At 47.8% G+C, this 12,500-nt stretch overlaps 1 protein-coding gene and 2 long non-coding RNA genes across 4 annotated transcripts in view; 2 read left to right on the top strand and 1 right to left on the bottom strand.

The window, feature by feature from the left end:
* The window catches only part of LOC127921223 (caskin-1-like), a gene marked incomplete at its 3' end in the record, with an annotated part of 105,987 nt that overhangs the window by 1,259 nt on the left and 92,228 nt on the right, over positions 1–12,500 (top strand). The gene's annotated exons all lie outside the window — the stretch shown is intronic.
* Positions 293–1,355, top strand: LOC127921221 (uncharacterized). The gene is made up of 3 exons (XR_008108456.1): positions 293–444; positions 597–710; positions 1,281–1,355. It is a non-coding gene; the product is annotated as an uncharacterized LOC127921221 (long non-coding RNA).
* Positions 7,598–11,047, bottom strand: LOC127921220 (uncharacterized). 2 transcript variants are annotated; one of them, XR_008108455.1, is made up of 3 exons: positions 10,864–11,047; positions 7,982–8,137; positions 7,598–7,864 (listed from the first exon to the last, which is right to left on the bottom strand). It is a non-coding gene; the product is annotated as an uncharacterized LOC127921220 (long non-coding RNA). The 2 variants fall into 2 exon arrangements; XR_008108454.1 differs by lacking the exon at positions 10,864–11,047 and adding an exon at positions 10,358–10,640.

Raw genomic sequence — 12,500 nt, 5'->3', positions numbered from 1 at the left:
TTACACCTTTAGGTATTAAACCTCACAGTGAAATGCTGAATACAACAGGTGTAGTAGACCTCACAGTGAAATGCTGAATACAACAGGTGTAGTAGACCTCACAGTGAAATGCTGAATACAACAGGTGTAGTAGACCTTACAGTGAAATGCTGAATACAACAGGTGTAGTAGACCTCACAGTGAAATGCTGAATACAACAGGTGTAGTAGACCTCACAGTGAAATGCTGAATACAACAGGTGTAGTAGACCTCACAGTGAAATGCTGAATACAACAGGTGTAGTAGACAACAGGTGTAGTAGACCTCACAGTGAAATGCTGAATACAACAGGTGTAGTAGACCTTACAGTGAAATGCTGAATACAACAGGTGTAGTAGACCTTACAGTGAAATGCTGAATACAACAGGTGTAGTAGACCTCACAGTGAAATGCTGAATACAACAGGTGTAGTAGACCTCACAGTGAAATGCTGAATACAACAGGTGTAGTAGACCTTACAGTGAAATGCTGAATACAACAGGTGTAGTAGACCTCACAGTGAAATGCTGAATACAACAGGTGTTGTAGACCTTACAGTGAAATGCTGAATACAACAGATGTAGTAGACCTCACAGTGAAATGCTGAATACAACAGGTGTAGTAGACCTTACAGTGAAATGCTGAATACAACAGGTGTAGTAGACCTCACAGTGAAATGCTGAATACAACAGGTGTAGTAGACCTCACAGTGAAATGCTGAATACAACAGGTGTAGTAGACCTCACAGTGAAATGCTGAATACAACAGGTGTAGTAGACCTCACAATGAAATGCTGAATACAACAGGTGTAGTAGACCTCACAGTGAAATGCTGAATACAACAGGTGTAGTAGACCTCACAGTGAAATGCTGAATACAACAGGTGTAGTAGACCTCACAGTGAAATGCTGAATACAACAGGTGTAGTAGACCTCACAGTGAAATGCTGAATACAACAGGTGTAGTAGACCTCACAGTGAAATGCTGAATACAACAGGTGTAGTAGACCTCACAGTGAAATGCTGAATACAACAGGTGTAGTAGACCTCACAGTGAAATGCTGAATACAACAGGTGTAGTAGACCTTACAGTGAAATGCTGAATACAACAGGTGTAGTAGACCTCACAGTGAAATGCTGAATACAACAGGTGTAGTAGACCTCACAGTGAAATGCTGAATACAACAGGTGTAGTAGACCTCACAGTGAAATGCTGAATACAACAGGTGTAGTAGACCTTACAGTGAAATGCTGAATACAACAGATGTAGTAGACCTCACAGTGAAATGCTGAATACAACAGGTGTAGTAGACCTCACAGTGAAATGCTGAATACAACAGGTGTAGTAGACCTCACAGTGAAATGCTGAATACAACAGGTGTAGTAGACCTCACAGTGAAATGCTGAATACAACAGGTGTAGTAGACCTCACAGTGAAATGCTGAATACAACAGGTGTAGTAGACCTCACAGTGAAATGCTGAATACAACAGGTGTAGTAGACCTCACAGTGAAATGCTGAATACAACAGGTGTAGTAGACCTCACAGTGAAATGCTGAATACAACAGGTGTAGTAGACCTCACAGTGAAATGCTGAATACAACAGGTGTAGTAGACCTCACAGTGAAATGCTGAATACAACAGGTGTAGTAGACCTCACAGTGAAATGTGGAGGCTATATACAGGGGGTACCGGTACAGAGTCAATGTGGAGGCTATATACAGGGGGTACCGGTACAGAGTCAATGTGGAGGCTATATACAGGGGGTACAGGTACAGAGTCAATGGGGAGGCTATATACAGGGTGTACCGGTACAGAGTCAATGTGGAGGCTATATACAGGGGGTACCGGTACAGAGTCAATATGGAGGCTATATACAGGGGGTACCGGTACAGAGTCAATGTGGAGGCTATAAACAGGGGTTACTGGTACAGAGTCAATGTGGAGGCTATATACAGGGTGTTATGGTACAGAGTCAATATGGAGGCTATATACAGGGGGTACCGGTACAGAGTCAATGTGGAGGCTATATACAGGGGGTACCAGTACAGAGTCAATGTGGAGGCTATATACAGGGGGTACCTTTACAGAGTCAATGTGGAGGCTATATACAGGGGGTACCAGTACAGAGTCAATGTGGAGACTATATACAGGGGGTACCTTTACAGAGTCAATGTGGAGGCTATATACAGGGGGTACTGGTACAGAGTCAATGTGGAGGCTATATACAGGGGGTACCTTTACAGAGTCAATGTGGAGGCTATATACAGGGGGTACCAGTACAGAGTCAATGTGGAGGCTATATACAGGAGGTACCGGTACAGAGTCAATGTGGAGGCTATATACAGGGGTACCGGTACAGAGTCAATGTGGAGGCTATATACAGGGGGTACCGGTACAGAGTCAATGTGGAGGCTATATACAGGGAGTACCTTTACAGAGTCAATGTGGAGGCTATATACAGGGGGTACCGGTACAAAGTCAATGTGGAGGCTATATACAGGGGGTACCGTTAGAGTCAATGTGGAGGCTATATACAGGGGGTACTGGTACAGAGTCAATGTGGAGGCTATATACAGGGGGTACCGGTACAGAGTCAATGTGGAGGCTATATACAGGGGGTACTAGTACAGAGTCAATGTGGAGGCTATATACAGGGGGTACTAGTACAGAGTCAATGTGGAGGCTATATACAGGGGGTACCGGTACAGAGTCAATGTGGAGGCTATATACAGGGGGTACCGGTACAGAGTCAATGTGGAGGCTATATACAGGGTATTACGGTACAGAGTCAATGTGGAGGCTATATACAGGGGGTACCTTTACAGAGTCAATGTGGAGGCTATATACAGGGGGTACTAGTACAGAGTCAATGTGGAGGCTATATACAGGGGGTACTAGTACAGAGTCAATGTGGAGGCTATATACAGGGGGTACCGGTACAGAGTCAATGTGGAGGCTATATACAGGGGGGTACCTTTACAGAGTCAATGTGGAGGCTATATACAGGGGGTACCGGTACAGAGTCAATGTGGAGGCGATATACAGGGGGTACCGGTACAGAGTCAATGTGGAGGCGATATACAGGGGGTACCGGTACAGAGTCAATGTGGAGGCTATATACAGGGGGGTACCTTTACAGAGTCAGTGTGGAGGCTATATACAGGGGGTACCTTTACAGAGTCAATGTGGAGGCTATATACAGGGGGCACCGGTACAGAGTCAATGTGGAGGCTATATACAGGGGGTACCGGTACAGAGTCAATGTGGAGGCTATATACAGGGGGTACCGGTACAGAGTCAATGTGGAGGCTATATACAGGGGGTACCGGTACAGAGTCAATGTGGAGGCTATATACAGGGGGTACCGGTACAGAGTCAATGTGGAGGCTATATACAGGGTATTACGGTACAGAGTCAATGTGGAGGCTATATACAGGGGGTACCGGTACAGAGTCAATGTGGAGGCTATATACAGGGTATTACGGTACAGAGTCAATGTGGAGGCTATATACAGGGTGTTATGGTACAGAGTCAATGTGGAGGCTATATACAGGGTATTACGGTACAGAGTCAATGTGGAGGCTATATACAGGGGGTACTGGTACAGAGTCAATGTGGAGGCTATATACAGGGGGTACCGGTACAGAGTCAATGTGGAGGCTATATACAGGGGGTACCGGTACAGAGTCAATGTGGAGGCTATATACAGGGGGTACCGGTACAGAGTCAATGTGGAGGCTATATACAGGGGGTACCGGTACAGAGTCAATGTGGAGGCTATATACAGGGTATTACGGTACAGAGTCAATGTGGAGGCTATATACAGGGGGTACAGGTACAGAGTCAATGTGGAGGCTATATACAGGTTATTACGGTACAGAGTCATTGTGGAGGCTATATACAGGGGGTACTGGTACAGAGTCAATGTGGAGGCTATATACAGGGGGTACCGGTACAGAGTCAATGTGGAGGCTATATACAGGGGGTACCGGTACAGAGTCAATGTGGAGGCTATATACAGGGGGTACCGGTACAGAGTCAATGTGGAGGCTATATACAGGGTATTACGGTACAGAGTCAATGTGGAGGCTATATACAGGGGGTATTGGTACAGAGTCAATGTGGAGGCTATATACAGGGGGTATTGGTACAGAGTCAATGTGGAGGCTATATACAGGGGGTACCGGTACAGAGTCAATGTGGAGGCTATATACAGGGGGTACCGGTACAGAGTCAATGTGGAGGCTATATACAGGGGGTACCGGTACAGAGTCAATGTGGAGGCTATATACAGGGGGTACCGGTACAGAGTCAATGTGGAGGCTATATACAGGGGGTACCGGTACAGAGTCAATGTGGAGGCTATATACAGGGGGTACCGGTACAGAGTCAATGTGGAGGCTATATACAGGGGGTACCTTTACAGAGTCAATGTGGAGGCTATATACAGGGGGTACCGGTACAGAGTCAATGTGGAGGCTATATACAGGGGGTACCGGTACAGAGTCAATGTGGAGGCTATATACAGGGGGTACCGGTACAGAGTCAATGTGGAGGCTATATACAGGGGGTACCTTTACAGAGTCAATGTGGAGGCTATATACAGGGGGTACCGGTACAGAGTCAATGTGGAGGCTATATACAGGGCGTACCGATACAGAGTCAATGTGGAGGGTATATACAGGGGGTACCGGTACAGAGTCAATGTGGAGGCTATATACAGGGGGTACCGGTACAGAGTCAATGTGGAGGCTATATACAGGGGGCACCGGTACAGAGTCAATGTGGAGACTATATACAGGGGGTACCGGTACAGAGTCAATGTGGAGGCTATATACAGGGTATTACGGTACAGAGTCAATGTGGAGGCTATATACAGGGTATTACGGTACAGAGTCAATGTGGAGGCTATATACAGGGGGTACCGGTACAGAGTCAATGTGGAGACTATATACAGGGGGTACCGGTACAGAGTCAATGTGGAGGCTATATACAGGGTATTACGGTACAGAGTCAATGTGGAGGCTATATACAGGGGGTACCGGTACAGAGTCAATGTGGAGGCTATATACAGGGGTACCGGTACAGAGTCAATGTGGAGGCTATATACAGGGGGTACCGGTACAGAGTCAATGTGGAGGCTATATACAGGGGGTACAGGTACAGAGTCAATGGGGAGGCTATATACAGGGTGTACCGGTACAGAGTCAATGTGGAGGCTATATACAGGGGGTACCGGTACAGAGTCAATATGGAGGCTATATACAGGGGGTACCGGTACAGAGTCAATGTGGAGGCTATAAACAGGGGTTACTGGTACAGAGTCAATGTGGAGGCTATATACAGGGTGTTATGGTACAGAGTCAATATGGAGGCTATATACAGGGGGTACCGGTACAGAGTCAATGTGGAGGCTATATACAGGGGGTACCGGTACAGAGTCAATGTGGAGGCTATATACAGGGGGCACCGGTACAGAGTCAATGTGGAGACTATATACAGGGTATTACGGTACAGAGTCAATGTGGAGGCTATATACAGGGGGTACCGGTACAGAGTCAATGTGGAGGCTATATACAGGGGGTACCGGTACAGAGTCAATGTGGAGGCTATATACAGGGGGTACCGGTACAGAGTCAATGTGGAGGCTATATACAGGGTATTACGGTACAGAGTCAATGTGGAGGCTATATACAGGGGGTATTGGTACAGAGTCAATGTGGAGGCTATATACAGGGGGTATTGGTACAGAGTCAATGTGGAGGCTATATACAGGGGGTACCGGTACAGAGTCAATGTGGAGGCTATATACAGGGGGTACCGGTACAGAGTCAATGTGGAGGCTATATACAGGGGGTACCGGTACAGAGTCAATGTGGAGGCTATATACAGGGGGTACCGGTACAGAGTCAATGTGGAGGCTATATACAGGGGGTACCGGTACAGAGTCAATGTGGAGGCTATATACAGGGGGTACCGGTACAGAGTCAATATGGAGGCTATATACAGGGGGTACCGGTACAGAGTCAATGTGGAGGCTATAAACAGGGGTTACCGGTACAGAGTCAATGTGGAGGCTATATACAGGGCGTACCGATACAGAGTCAATGTGGAGGGTATATACAAGGGGTACCGGTACAGAGTCAATGTGGAGGCTATATACAGGGGGTATTGGTACAGAGTCAATGTGGAGGCTATATACAGGGGGTATTGGTACAGAGTCAATGTGGAGGCTATATACAGGGGGTACCGGTACAGAGTCAATGTGGAGGCTATATACAGGGGGTACCGGTACAGAGTCAATGTGGAGGCTATATACAGGGGGTACCGGTACAGAGTCAATGTGGAGGCTATATACAGGGGGTACCGGTACAGAGTCAATGTGGAGGCTATATACAGGGGGTACCGGTACAGAGTCAATGTGGAGGCTATATACAGGGGGTACCGGTACAGAGTCAATATGGAGGCTATATACAGGGGGTACCGGTACAGAGTCAATGTGGAGGCTATAAACAGGGGTTACCGGTACAGAGTCAATGTGGAGGCTATATACAGGGCGTACCGATACAGAGTCAATGTGGAGGGTATATACAAGGGGTACCGGTACAGAGTCAATGTGGAGGCTATATACAGGGGGTACCGGTACAGAGTCAATGTGGAGGCTATATACAGGGGGCACCGGTACAGAGTCAATGTGGAGACTATATACAGGGGGTACCGGTACAGAGTCAATGTGGAGGCTATATACAGGGTATTACGGTACAGAGTCAATGTGGAGGCTATATACAGGGGGTACCGGTACAGAGTCAATGTGGAGACTATATACAGGGGGTACCGGTACAGAGTCAATGTGGAGGCTATATACAGGGTATTACGGTACAGAGTCAATGTGGAGGCTATATACAGGGGGTACCGGTACAGAGTCAATGTGGAGGCTATATACAGGGGGTACCGGTACAGAGTCAATGTGGAGGCTATATACAGGGTGTACCGGTACAGAGTCAATGTGGAGGCTATATACAGGGGGTACAGGTACAGAGTCAATGTGGAGGCTATATACAGGGTGTACCGGTACAGAGTCAATGTGGAGGCTATATACAGGGTGTACCGGTACAGAGTCAATGTGGAGGCTATATACAGGGGGTACCGGTACAGAGTCAATATGGAGGCTATATACAGGGGGTACCGGTACAGAGTCAATGTGGAGGCTATAAACAGGGGTTACTGGTACAGAGTCAATGTGGAGGCTATATACAGGGTGTTATGGTACAGAGTCAATATGGAGGCTATATACAGGGGGTACCGGTACAGAGTCAATGTGGAGGCTATATACAGGGGTACCAGTACAGAGTCAATGTGGAGGCTATATACAGGGGTACCTTTACAGAGTCAATGTGGAGGCTATATACAGGGGTACTGGTACAGAGTCAATGTGGAGGCTATATACAGGGGGTACCTTTACAGAGTCAATGTGGAGGCTATATACAGGGGTACCGGTACAGAGTCAATGTGGAGGCTATATACAGAGGGTACCGGTACAGAGTCAATGTGGAGGCTATATACAGGGTGTTACGGTATAGAGTCAATGTGGAGGCTATATACAGGGGGTACTGGTACAGAGTCAATGTGGAGGCTATATACAGGGGGTACCGGTACAGAGTCAATGTGGAGGCTATATACAGGGGGTACCGGTACAGAGTCAATGTGGAGGCTATATACAGGGGGTACCGGTACAGAGTCAATGTGGAGGCTATATACAGGGGGTACCGGTACAGAGTCAATGTGGAGGCTATATACAGGGTATTACGGTACAGAGTCAATGTGGAGGCTATATACAGGGGGTACCTTTACAGAGTCAATGTGGAGGCTATATACAGGGGGTACTAGTACAGAGTCAATGTGGAGGCTATATACAGGGTATTACGGTACAGAGTCAATGTGGAGGCTATATACAGGGGGTACCGGTACAGAGTCAATGTGGAGGCTATATACAGGGGGTACCGGTACAGAGTCAATGTGGAGGCTATATACAGGGGGTACCGGTACAGAGTCAATGTGGAGGCTATATACAGGGTATTACGGTACAGAGTCAATGTGGAGGCTATATACAGGGGGTACCTTTACAGAGTCAATGTGGAGGCTATATACAGGGGGTACTAGTACAGAGTCAATGTGGAGGCTATATACAGGGGGTACTAGTACAGAGTCAATGTGGAGGCTATATACAGGGGGTACCGGTACAGAGTCAATGTGGAGGCTATATACAGGGGGGTACCTTTACAGAGTCAATGTGGAGGCTATATACAGGGGGTACCGGTACAGAGTCAATGTGGAGGCGATATACAGGGGGTACCGGTACAGAGTCAATGTGGAGGCGATATACAGGGGGTACCGGTACAGAGTCAATGTGGAGGCTATATACAGGGGGGTACCTTTACAGAGTCAGTGTGGAGGCTATATACAGGGGGTACCTTTACAGAGTCAATGTGGAGGCTATATACAGGGGGCACCGGTACAGAGTCAATGTGGAGGCTATATACAGGGGGTACCGGTACAGAGTCAATGTGGAGGCTATATACAGGGGGTACCGGTACAGAGTCAATGTGGAGGCTATATACAGGGGGTACCGGTACAGAGTCAATGTGGAGGCTATATACAGGGGGTACCGGTACAGAGTCAATGTGGAGGCTATATACAGGGTATTACGGTACAGAGTCAATGTGGAGGCTATATACAGGGGGTACCGGTACAGAGTCAATGTGGAGGCTATATACAGGGTATTACGGTACAGAGTCAATGTGGAGGCTATATACAGGGTGTTATGGTACAGAGTCAATGTGGAGGCTATATACAGGGTATTACGGTACAGAGTCAATGTGGAGGCTATATACAGGGGGTACTGGTACAGAGTCAATGTGGAGGCTATATACAGGGGGTACCGGTACAGAGTCAATGTGGAGGCTATATACAGGGGGTACCGGTACAGAGTCAATGTGGAGGCTATATACAGGGGGTACCGGTACAGAGTCAATGTGGAGGCTATATACAGGGGGTACCGGTACAGAGTCAATGTGGAGGCTATATACAGGGTATTACGGTACAGAGTCAATGTGGAGGCTATATACAGGGGGTACCGGTACAGAGTCAATGTGGAGGCTATATACAGGGTATTACGGTACAGAGTCAATGTGGAGGCTATATACAGGGGTACTGGTACAGAGTCAATGTGGAGGCTATATACAGGGGGTACCGGTACAGAGTCAATGTGGAGGCTATATACAGGGGGTACCGGTACAGAGTCAATGTGGAGGCTATATACAGGGGGTACAGGTACAGAGTCAATGTGGAGGCTATATACAGGGTATTACGGTACAGAGTCAATGTGGAGGCTATATACAGGGGGTATTGGTACAGAGTCAATGTGGAGGCTATATACAGGGGTATTGGTACAGAGTCAATGTGGAGGCTATATACAGGGGGTACCGGTACAGAGTCAATGTGGAGGCTATATACAGGGGGTACCGGTACAGAGTCAATGTGGAGGCTATATACAGGGGGTACCGGTACAGAGTCAATGTGGAGGCTATATACAGGGGGTACCGGTACAGAGTCAATGTGGAGGCTATATACAGGGGGTACCGGTACAGAGTCAATGTGGAGGCTATATACAGGGGTACCGGTACAGAGTCAATGTGGAGGCTATATACAGGGGGTACCTTTACAGAGTCAATGTGGAGGCTATATACAGGGGTACCGGTACAGAGTCAATGTGGAGGCTATATACAGGGGGTACCGGTACAGAGTCAATGTGGAGGCTATATACAGGGGGTACCGGTACAGAGTCAATGTGGAGGCTATATACAGGGGGTACCTTTACAGAGTCAATGTGGAGGCTATATACAGGGGGTACCGGTACAGAGTCAATGTGGAGGCTATATACAGGGCGTACCGATACAGAGTCAATGTGGAGGGTATATACAGGGGGTACCGGTACAGAGTCAATGTGGAGGCTATATACAGGGGGTACCGGTACAGAGTCAATGTGGAGGCTATATACAGGGGCACCGGTACAGAGTCAATGTGGAGACTATATACAGGGGGTACCGGTACAGAGTCAATGTGGAGGCTATATACAGGGTATTACGGTACAGAGTCAATGTGGAGGCTATATACAGGGTATTACGGTACAGAGTCAATGTGGAGGCTATATACAGGGGGTACCGGTACAGAGTCAATGTGGAGACTATATACAGGGGGTACCGGTACAGAGTCAATGTGGAGGCTATATACAGGGTATTACGGTACAGAGTCAATGTGGAGGCTATATACAGGGGGTACCGGTACAGAGTCAATGTGGAGGCTATATACAGGGGGTACCGGTACAGAGTCAATGTGGAGGCTATATACAGGGGGTACCGGTACAGAGTCAATGTGGAGGCTATATACAGGGGGTACAGGTACAGAGTCAATGGGGAGGCTATATACAGGGTGTACCGGTACAGAGTCAATGTGGAGGCTATATACAGGGGGTACCGGTACAGAGTCAATATGGAGGCTATATACAGGGGGTACCGGTACAGAGTCAATGTGGAGGCTATAAACAGGGGTTACTGGTACAGAGTCAATGTGGAGGCTATATACAGGGTGTTATGGTACAGAGTCAATATGGAGGCTATATACAGGGGGTACCGGTACAGAGTCAATGTGGAGGCTATATACAGGGGTACCGGTACAGAGTCAATGTGGAGGCTATATACAGGGGGCACCGGTACAGAGTCAATGTGGAGACTATATACAGGGTATTACGGTACAGAGTCAATGTGGAGGCTATATACAGGGGGTACCGGTACAGAGTCAATGTGGAGGCTATATACAGGGGGTACCGGTACAGAGTCAATGTGGAGGCTATATACAGGGGGGTACCGGTACAGAGTCAATGTGGAGGCTATATACAGGGTATTACGGTACAGAGTCAATGTGGAGGCTATATACAGGGGGTATTGGTACAGAGTCAATGTGGAGGCTATATACAGGGGTATTGGTACAGAGTCAATGTGGAGGCTATATACAGGGGTACCGGTACAGAGTCAATGTGGAGGCTATATACAGGGGGTACCGGTACAGAGTCAATGTGGAGGCTATATACAGGGGGTACCGGTACAGAGTCAATGTGGAGGCTATATACAGGGGGTACTGGTACAGAGTCAATGTGGAGGCTATATACAGGGGGTACCGGTACAGAGTCAATGTGGAGGCTATATACAGGGGGTACCGGTACAGAGTCAATATGGAGGCTATATACAGGGGGTACCGGTACAGAGTCAATGTGGAGGCTATAAACAGGGGTTACCGGTACAGAGTCAATGTGGAGGCTATATACAGGGCGTACCGATACAGAGTCAATGTGGAGGGTATATACAAGGGGTACCGGTACAGAGTCAATGTGGAGGCTATATACAGGGGGTACCGGTACAGAGTCAATGTGGAGGCTATATACAGGGGCACCGGTACAGAGTCAATGTGGAGACTATATACAGGGGGTACCGGTACAGAGTCAATGTGGAGGCTATATACAGGGTGTTACGGTACAGAGTCAATGTGGAGGCTATATACAGGGTATTACGGTACAGAGTCAATGTGGAGGCTATATACAGGGGGGTACCGGTACAGAGTCAATGTGGAGGCTATATACAGGGGGTACCGGTACAGAGTCAATGTGGAGGCTATATACAGGGTATTACGGTACAGAGTCAATGTGGAGGCTATATACAGGGGGTACCGGTACAGAGTCAATGTGGAGGCTATATACAGGGGGGTACCGGTACAGAGTCAATGTGGAGGCTATATACAGGGGGTACCGGTACAGAGTCAATGTGGAGGCTATATACAGGGGGTACAGGTACAGAGTCAATGGGGAGGCTATATACAGGGTGTACCGGTACAGAGTCAATGTGGAGGCTATATACAGGGTGTACCGGTACAGAGTCAATGTGGAGGCTATATACAGGGGGTACCGGTACAGAGTCAATATGGAGGCTATATACAGGGGGTACCGGTACAGAGTCAATGTGGAGGCTATAAACAGGGGTTACTGGTACAGAGTCAATGTGGAGGCTATATACAGGGTGTTATGGTACAGAGTCAATATGGAGGCTATATACAGGGGGTACCGGTACAGAGTCAATGTGGAGGCTATATACAGGGGGTACCAGTACAGAGTCAATGTGGAGGCTATATACAGGGGGTACCTTTACAGAGTCAATGTGGAGGCTATATACAGGGGGTACTGGTACAGAGTCAATGTGGAGGCTATATACAGGGGGTACCTTTACAGAGTCAATGTGGAGGCTATATACAGGGGGTACCGGTACAGAGTCAATGTGGAGGCTATATACAGAGGGTACCGGTACAGAGTCAATGTGGAGGCTATATACAGGGTGTTACGGTATAGAGTCAATGTGGAGGCTATATACAGGGGGTA

The sequence above is a fragment of the Oncorhynchus keta genome, unplaced genomic scaffold, assembly GCF_023373465.1.
Source record: "Oncorhynchus keta strain PuntledgeMale-10-30-2019 unplaced genomic scaffold, Oket_V2 Un_contig_2177_pilon_pilon, whole genome shotgun sequence".
Lineage (NCBI taxonomy): Eukaryota > Metazoa > Chordata > Actinopteri > Salmoniformes > Salmonidae > Oncorhynchus > Oncorhynchus keta.
The sequence above is the reverse complement of the archived record's forward strand: the minus strand, read 5'-3'. Positions and strand labels throughout refer to the sequence as shown.